Below are 9,241 nucleotides of genomic sequence, written 5' to 3'. Positions count from 1 at the left end.
TTATGCATATGTCATGTACCTTTATTTTGCAAGAATTGATATAAATAATATATTTTATGCTCTTTGCCTATTCCATTCTATCAGTATGTAATTGGCAAATGATTTATCCGCATTTATTTTATAAGAAAATGCAAATACTTGCATGCACTTGCAAGTATGCAAGAAAGCTTTATTTTTTGTATTGTTGTCTAACTTATCTAAACTTCCAGAATGTCGCATTAGTATACAATCAATATTTTGTAATTTTGAGCAAAGCATAATGTTTTAAAATGTTATTTTATTTGTTTCTCTTTCCCTATATATTACTATCGGAGATGTGCACTGGTCGAGTCCACCTAGAAAAATCACTCAGGTGTGACAATCACATTTGGGGTATATACGGGTAGAGTAAATTAGGTTACCTGAGAGAAATATGGCGGATAAGATGAGAAAGGTGTACGTATTTATTAATTCATGTCAGCTTTAATATTGTATAAATGTAATGGTAGTATAATGCCCCCCCCCCCCCCCCCCCTCTCTCTCTCTCTCATACTTATGAATATTTAAATAGTAATTTATAATATATTGTATGATATATGATTGTATATTATTTAGGGTGAAGGGTTATCTCTAAGTTTTGGAATTTGTGTTCAATCCTTTTGTTTAATTGACAATAAAATATGTTCAAAGGTTACACGCTTCAATACTCGATGTGACATACAACACTGGTTTTCTTCGATACATCAATACTTGCATTAACCGTATGAACATTTCTCTGAATACCTCCACTGGTAATATTTCGTTCATTTTGCAATATTTACATATCCGATGTTCCCTAGAAACTGTAATGATAACCATTTCCTTGTGAACGTGCTGCAGTTGTACACAATGCGCGTATGAATACAAAACCAATTGATAAATGTGGTATGTGTGTTATAGCGGCTTGGAATTATGACAGACATGAAAGTACATGTGAATGTAAATAAAAGAAATCAATACATGAGCGTATGAACACCATGTCGGTGTGAAGCGGTGCAGTTTGAAAACATGACACAGATATATAATAAGCATGGTAAACAAAACAAAAAATGATAATGAAATTAATGAATTCATGTAGAATGGCCCCTTTCGATTAAGGTGGTACAACCCAACCCCGCTGTGACCCTTCTTTTCTTTCATTTTCCCCTTTTGCATATTAAGATGCTGTGTGGCTTTCATGTAGACGCGGATTGCAAAAATTCCTACTTCTAAATTATTCACTCCACTAAAAAAAAAAAAGAAAAAAGAATTAAGATAATAAAAAAAAAATGATAATAATAATACCCCCCCCCAACCCCCACATAATTCTTTACACAAAAATAGAAATGTATTCTCTATACTGTTCAGTATTTACATTTGTATTTCACCATCACTCTTAAATTGTCTTTCCATATATTCCAATATAGTGTACCATATATTGGATATGGAAATTGTATTTTCAAAAATTCAATTTATTCATTATATATAATATCCTAAGCATATATATATATATGTATAATACATATCGTAAATATGTTATAAAGAAGGCCCCTGGGAAGACTTAGTGCCTACAAAGCAAATTATCATTATTCAACACTGACAAGGCCATTATTCCTATATACTACAGCGATATTTTTTTTTTTAGACGGTACAGCCATGGCAAATGACGCCAATTTGTAAAATCTCCAATGAACTTCTTGACGTATCATGTTTTATGACGTCAGCTAGGTCCCATGGGGGGTGGGGTCAGAAAATGCTATACGAGATGGCATCTTCACCACTGCAAAGTGAGGGGAGGCAGAAAAATTACCATTTTACACCCCTCCAGATCCGCCACTGGGCACTATATTTATTGAATCGTTGAGATCGGCCGTGGTGGGTGAATGAAATTCTTTCAAATAAAATTCATCATTTGTAATTAGATCAGAAGCGAAGAATGTGTCATAGTGTATTTTACAATAGTATTTAAAGGATGTATACAAGGATTTTCAATCCTAAAACATTCCGAATTTTGTTAAAAATCATGTGGTGCGCTACTTTTACCCATACCCTTTAAGTTGCTAATGGTGACGTCAATAATCTGTCGCGAGCTTAATTCCGAATTTTCTTACTTGTGAAGCTATGGATTACAAGTATTGTCGCGGTGTCTCCTCTTTCTTCTGTCAGCGTTAGTAAGTATGGGAACAATATGCTTAGGTGAAATGTAATTAATATAGTATAGGCTTTATAATTACAGAGACATGTAAAAAGTAATAGGACACCGTCACTTGAATTTTTCCTAGAGATATTAATTTCTAAACTTCATACAAAACAATGCAGTTTCATAATTGTGTTTTTATCAATATCTCATGACATAATGTCAAATTTCGTTTGATTTAATTAATCATTTTATTTCAGAAATGGTACAGAATATCGAATTAATTATCTACTAAGCATAAATGTATCTAGGCCTATGTACAGATGTAAGTAAATATTTTGCGGTAAAAAAAAAAATCTTTACTTTCAATTATTATGAAATGAATATCTTTGGGGGCAAAACTTTTTATGCCTATCTTACAAATCAAAACCGAATTTTGCAATTAATAATGTTTATCAAAATAGTAAAAAATAAGAATTGCAATTAGTAATTGAAAACATCCCATTTTCAAAAATTTGTATTGAATTACATAGGGGAAAACACACAGATACAAATACTGACCAAATACTTTTTGCATGTCTCAGTATTATGGACAGCACCCAACCTTATGCATGCTGTAGCAATATTGGACTTTCGGGGCTTAATATATACATAATTAATTTTATCAGATTAATACCATTAAAATTGTCTGTTGATGGAAATTTAAAAAAAAAAAAAGATCAATATGATCAGATATGTGTGTGTACGTGTACACATTACACACACAAGCAATAGACCTACTGAAATTTTAAATTATTGTCAAAGCTATTATATGATTAATCAATATAAATCTGATATATATAAATAGCATATTTTAGACATGTGGTGTACTCCACTTATATTGAAATCACTTGTATTGAAGTGAAAATGAAATCCCCATTAACATTTATCCAATATGGTTCAAAATCGGTTATATTGAACGTTGGATATAATGAACAATTCAGGTAGGTCCCCTGTATTTTAATGTATCCGGAGTAGGCTGTATAACCATTTAAAAAACAAAGCAATCAGTAATGGAAGATGATTGAAAAATATGAAAAGCCACATCTCTATAAGGAGGTACAACACACCAGTCCGAATCATTATCAATGAATGCTGCAGTAGGGAATGTGTAATAAAACCATGATATTGGGATTTGAAATTGATGAAGATTTTGCATATTGTAGCAAAATTTGCAGTTTTAGTGTAAAGTCATTAAGAAAAAAATAAAAATTTCTCCTTTGGGACTCAATCACATAGATTGCCAGCATTTAATGTTAGTGCAAATACACTGAGCTAACAGACAAATGATGAATATCAAAAGAACAAAGAATGTATATTTCTGATATATTTTGCCACAATGACGGACCTCTATTTAAAAAAATGTGACAATGTGTTGTTTGATCCTTGAAGATATAATGGTATGAAATATAATAGACAATCAAAATAATTGATAGAGAGCATAAAACATTAAACAATCATACCGTATTTTGCAAATAATACGGTATTTATACATGTATGTATGCATATTGTGAATAATATATACCAAGTATGAAAGATCCTTTATGTAAATGTACATCTCAAAACATGCATTTCTAATTATCAAAATTATTTTCATACCCCCCCCCCCTCTGCAATTGAAGTCTTTGAGGGGGGGGGGGGTATATTGGAATCACCATCATGTCCATCTGTCTGTCTGTAGACAGATTGACATGCCTAGCCACAAAAATAAAAATAGATTTAAGTATGGGCAGGAAAATCAACCCTCTACCGTGGTGCTTCTGAGTCTCCAACACTTCATATGCCCCATATCTCCAATGTACAGATGGATGACTAACTAATTAGTCAAAATACAGAGCAAACATAGTGTTTTAGAGGTCAGTTCATGGTTTGAGACCAGATTTTATCTGAAAGCGGATCATTAGAAATTACTGCCGAGTGATTGCATTTTGTAACCATATGTTACACAGTACACATGTAGTGTAACATGAACTCACTGTAACAGTTGTTAAAGGTTTGGTGGACACTGAGTGCCCAGTGTAACATGAACTCACTGTTACAGTTAAAGGTTTGGTGGACACTGGGTGACATGAACTCATTGTTACAGTTAAAGGTTTGGTGAACACTGGGTGCCCAGTGTAACATGAACCCACTGTTACAGTTAAAGGTTTGGTGGACACTGGGTGACATGAACCCACTGTTACAGTTAAAGGTTTGGTGGACACTGGGTGACATGAACTCATTGTTACAGTTAAAGGTTTGGTGGACACTGGGTGCCCAGTGTAACATGAACCCACTGTTACAGTTAAAGGTTTGGTGGACACTGGGTGACATGAACCCACTGTTACAGTTAAAGGTTTGGTGGACACTGGGTGACATGAACTCATTGTTACAGTTAAAGGTTTGGTGGACACTGGGTGACGTGAACTCATTGTTACAGTTAAAGGTTTGGTGAACACTGGGTGCCCAGTGTAACATGAATCCACTGTTACAGTTAGGTGTGATACTTATTAGGCACTTAATTGTGTTCCTCCAAAATCATGATGAAGCTGATGGATTTGGAAGCCAAAGGACAAATGTTCTTGTGTAACAGGAAGGGAGAAAATGCAACGAACCAAACAGGGATTCCAATTTGAGTCACCTGAATCACAAGTCAGGTGCTCTACCAACTGATCTATCTGGCCACCAGCGATCGAACCCGGCCGACCCGCTACATTCCTTCCTCCTTAAATGTCTTCCACCTTGAAGACATCAACCCAGGATCTTTATCCCCTGGCAGGCATTTTCACCTGTCAGTTCCAGGGGCTGATCTACGGCACCAAATGTAACAGGAAGGGAGAAAATGCAACGGACCAAACTGGGATTCGAACCCGGGCCCCCTGAATCTCTAGTCAAGTGCTCTACCAACTGAGCTATCTGGCCACCGGCGATCGAACCCGGCTTACCACTACATTCCTCTCTCCTTAAATGTCTGCACACCTTGAAGACACAACCCAGATTCTTATTGCCTGTAAAGGAGAAAATGCAACGGACCAGATTGGGATTTGTGCCCAGGCCTCCTGAATCTCTAGTCTGGTGCTCTACCAAATGAGCTAACTGCAGATCGAATCCGGCTGACCGCTACATTTGTCAGCAATTGTCACTCTTAGAGAAATGATATGGATATTATTTTCCTGGAATCCAACATTTCCAGTCTCTTTGCAGTGCTTGGATGTTTTATGTATTCCAGTTATTAGACTACACTAACAAGGTTTGACTCTATAAGTGATGTATTGAAAACATTTCAGTTTCTGATCACTGTACAAATGATACATGCCAGGTTATACAGTAACTTGATCCGAAGAATCGGATAACATCGAGTTGAGAGGTGCAGATCGTCAGATCAAATGAGACGCGAAGTGTCGAGTTTGATATGATTATTCATGCCTGTCAATGAGACAGTGCAGTGGTAATCTTCTGGAAAGTCGGATTACACTCCGTGAATTTTACAGTATCAAGTTTCAAGTTCAAGTTTTAAGTTTTATTTTTCTCATTCGCTGTTAACACAACATAGAGAACATATTAAACAAGCATTCAAAAACAATATTCAAGCATGCACAAGTAATTCATATAAATATACAGTATATCACAATATCAAAACATGGATTATTAATGGGTAGATCTATATGATAAAAAAAAAACATGTTAACAAGCGAGAAACTCATTTCCTGAATGCTGTAAATGTTAGGCATGTATAAGCCTCACATACGAAATACAGTCACATGGCCTATGTTATATGTGTATATATATATATATATATATATATATATCAGATACACATATATATATATATTCATATATATATAACTGGATTCTGATTGCTGGGAACTTCTAATTATTTTGAAAATAGCTGAATGCTTGGTAATTAGAGATAAATAAGATAAATGAGAACTGATGATGATCATGTGATGCCGTTCAACTAGATCACTGGGTGGGATAAACTTAGCCGGTAATCAATTACCGTATTTTTTTGTTGTTGTTGCAAATTTTAGTATCTGATAATAACATTCATTATGATACATACATTCACACACATCTAATTATCAAGGTTGACAGTAACCATGTAAAGAGTGGAAAGACATTAATCAAAAATGTTTTTCCATACAGCCCAGATCATATTGAAGTTTTTTAAATTACAGGTTTTTTTTTTTAAATATACAATGGTCAATTTCGTATTTCATCCTAATATATTGTAATACACCCTCAACAGATGGTAATCTGTTTTGTTTGCAACATAAATATATATATTGTTGGGTGTATAAAATTATGAGATTTATTACTTTGTCTGAATTTTGTAATGGACAATAAATTACCTTATTTTAATTATTTACTGGTATTTTGAGAGAATTTTATCTTATTTGCAAAGCAATTCGGGTCTAAGCATCGATCAGTAATTTGCATTTTAAACTTTCAGTTTCTGTATAATATTTCCAATTTAAACTAAGTTAGGATGGACTGAAACCAATGATCCTTTCCCCAATGGCCTTGACCTTAACCTTTGACCTTAGAAGAGAGTGTTACTTATTGTTTTACATATTGGGGATATTTTCTGTATATAGCCATTGATATTCAATTTTCAAACTTTGTTGGTAGACAGACTCATTTATTAAAAAAATAAACATACTTTTAAGTACAGCTAGCACAACTAAAATTAAAGCAATTCTACACGAAGCTGTCATTTTGGTGTTGGAAATTTTTGTTGTAAAATTGTGATTTACTATTTCAATGGCATAAAAAATTAACTGGTTTATAAACTTGTTGTTAATATTAATTTGCATTAGAAAACCTATTCAGAGACCCTGAAGGAGGCAATATTACGTAGAAATTCCACATAATTTTGAATGGCGTAACTTAATTCTCCTGGATGGAGGGGGTGGAGCAGCTAGTCCCCCTCGTGTGTGTGTGAATTTGTGTGAAATTGTCAGATGTGCTGAAATATATATTTGCATTGTTAATCAAATACTCAAGCAGAACATGCTCTGTATAGGATGTGGCGATTGCAGTAAGGTCAGGAACTCATTAAAATCTTTCAGGACTTTAAGGGAGAATTTGGTAGACCAAAATAGTTGGTCTTTTTCTGTGCTCAACAAACAGTATGCAGGTGCTGTAATGCCAACCTCCTTTCATTAAGATGGGATCAATATTGTTTTCTTCTGTTGCTAACTAAACAAAACAAAAGCAACATGCACTGGAATTGGCCGACGGTAGCGTGGTGACTCTCATCATTATTAGTCTTGTTATGTCAGTGTGTCTAACCTTTGTATCTGAGCAATATGATAAGAAAAGCCGAAAACAAACTTTGCAGGGGAAATCAATTGAACATTTTCTGCAGTGAATATTGGGTTTCTGTCATTCAAGGTTGTGACAGCAAGGATTGATAAAAATGTTGAATTTAAGAGATGCCTGTACCTCCGCAGCGGTCGGCATTTCTGTGTTTTCTCTATCTATCATCTCTAAAACAAAGGGGTACTTTTATGTAATAATTTCAAATGGTTGAATGTTCATAGTGTTAATTTTTTTTTGTAATAAGTATTTTGAACACAATGTTTGCCTTTGTTTTGAGAAAGGAGTTATCAAGTACACAACAATTAAAAACAAAAACATAATGCCCCATATGTGGTTTAAAATTCTAACTTTTTTTTTTTAAAATGCAATATTGAACATTTCATACTGCATTCAAACCTGTAATACCTGTTCTGATTTAAATAGATCTATATCTTTACTACCGTTCTTATTCTTATGATATATCTAGATACCAGAGGAACCCGGAAGTTTCCTTAAAGGAACATTCATTAATGGTATGTAGTAATTCAATCAAAGTTGATATTCGCTCAGTTGATGCTTTAAGATTTTGTACCAGGAACTTAATTTGGTGAGATTCTGCTCAGATTTGGAACCATGGACTGTAGCAGTTTAATTGCTACTGTATCTGTACATACTGAAGAGAATCACTGTAATGTGCCAAGAATTTAGAGGTAATGGTAGCCATATTGCATTCTGTATAATGCTTTACACTGTATCATTAATTTCAAGTTATTGGAACAAATAGACCTTGAAAGGCTAATTTCAGAAACTTTATTGGAAGAAAATATTATTTTAAATTTGTTGGTTGGTTATACTTTAATGAAATAAACTTAAGGGAGTTTGAAGTAGAAGTTTTGAATAAGAAATATAGTCCTTCATTCGGCCTAATGAAATTGATATATATACTGCCGTGAAGAATCATAGCAACACATATTTAAGCAGATTTATCTTGTGGTTTTTCACCATTTATCTATCGAACTGTTTCATGACAGAAACATTTTGTTCATTCTACAAAAAGCCTATATGTATCAAGGATGTCATTCTCAGCAATAAGGAATCTTGAAAGGAATTGATTTTTTTATGCAGTTGCTTTTAAGACCAGAGTTTTTGTCAGATGCGATAATTAAGCCTAGAAAAAGTTTAATGAACCATTTTCTTCAGGTGTATAGACATTAACATTACATAGTTTGTTGTCCACTCGTGATATCTGCATTGTTTGATTGGCACATTGTCCAGGCTTTGGCAGGGTGTTTTCCCCCCTGTGAAGTAAAGGAAGAGTTGTGAAAGTCTTCCAAAACGGAACCGCATGGATGTATGTTAATTGAATTTTATATATCATAGTGATAGCTAGCATTGAGAAATTTGGTGTGGGCTTTGTTTACATTGTATTACACAGGTAGGTTCTGCTTGGTTTTTTGGGGAAACAGAATTTAAAAGTGATCTTTAGTTATTGTTCTATCATAAATTTTATCTTGAAATGTTGAAATGTAATTGCCCCATTCAAGAATTTTTCACTCACGTAGAGACATCATCAACTTTGAAGTACCACAAAGTTTGACAGTGGTAGCAGTACGTGGGGGTTCTTTTATCATGCCAACACCTGTCATGACGCAGGACTTTTGTCTTAGGTCACATCCAAAAGACTTGTGACTTTCATTTCTAGTGCTGGGTACAATGATGCTAAGTAAAGAATGCTCAAGACATTTGGACGCATGTTATGGTAAATGTTTGACTTGGTGTTGGGAT

At 34.2% G+C, this 9,241-nt stretch overlaps 1 protein-coding gene across 4 annotated transcripts in view; it reads left to right on the top strand.

The window, feature by feature from the left end:
- Nucleotides 1-2,042: 2,042 nt before the first annotated feature.
- Nucleotides 2,043-9,241, top strand: part of LOC125670786 (serine/threonine-protein kinase NIM1-like) — a 35,663-nt gene continuing 28,464 nt past the window's right edge. The window contains exons 1-3 of one of the 4 annotated variants that reach the window (XM_048906160.2): nt 2,092-2,168; nt 2,395-2,459; nt 7,944-7,989. The gene's annotated coding sequence lies outside the window, so the exon portion shown is untranslated. Of the gene's footprint in view, nt 2,169-2,394; nt 2,460-7,943; nt 8,167-9,241 lie in introns of those variants that run through there. The other 3 variants (XM_048906161.2, XM_048906157.2, XM_048906158.2) reach the window with 3 other exon arrangements.

This window comes from Ostrea edulis, chromosome 4, assembly GCF_947568905.1.
Source record: "Ostrea edulis chromosome 4, xbOstEdul1.1, whole genome shotgun sequence".
NCBI lineage: Eukaryota > Metazoa > Mollusca > Bivalvia > Ostreida > Ostreidae > Ostrea > Ostrea edulis.
The sequence above is the reverse complement of the archived record's forward strand: the minus strand, read 5'-3'. Positions and strand labels throughout refer to the sequence as shown.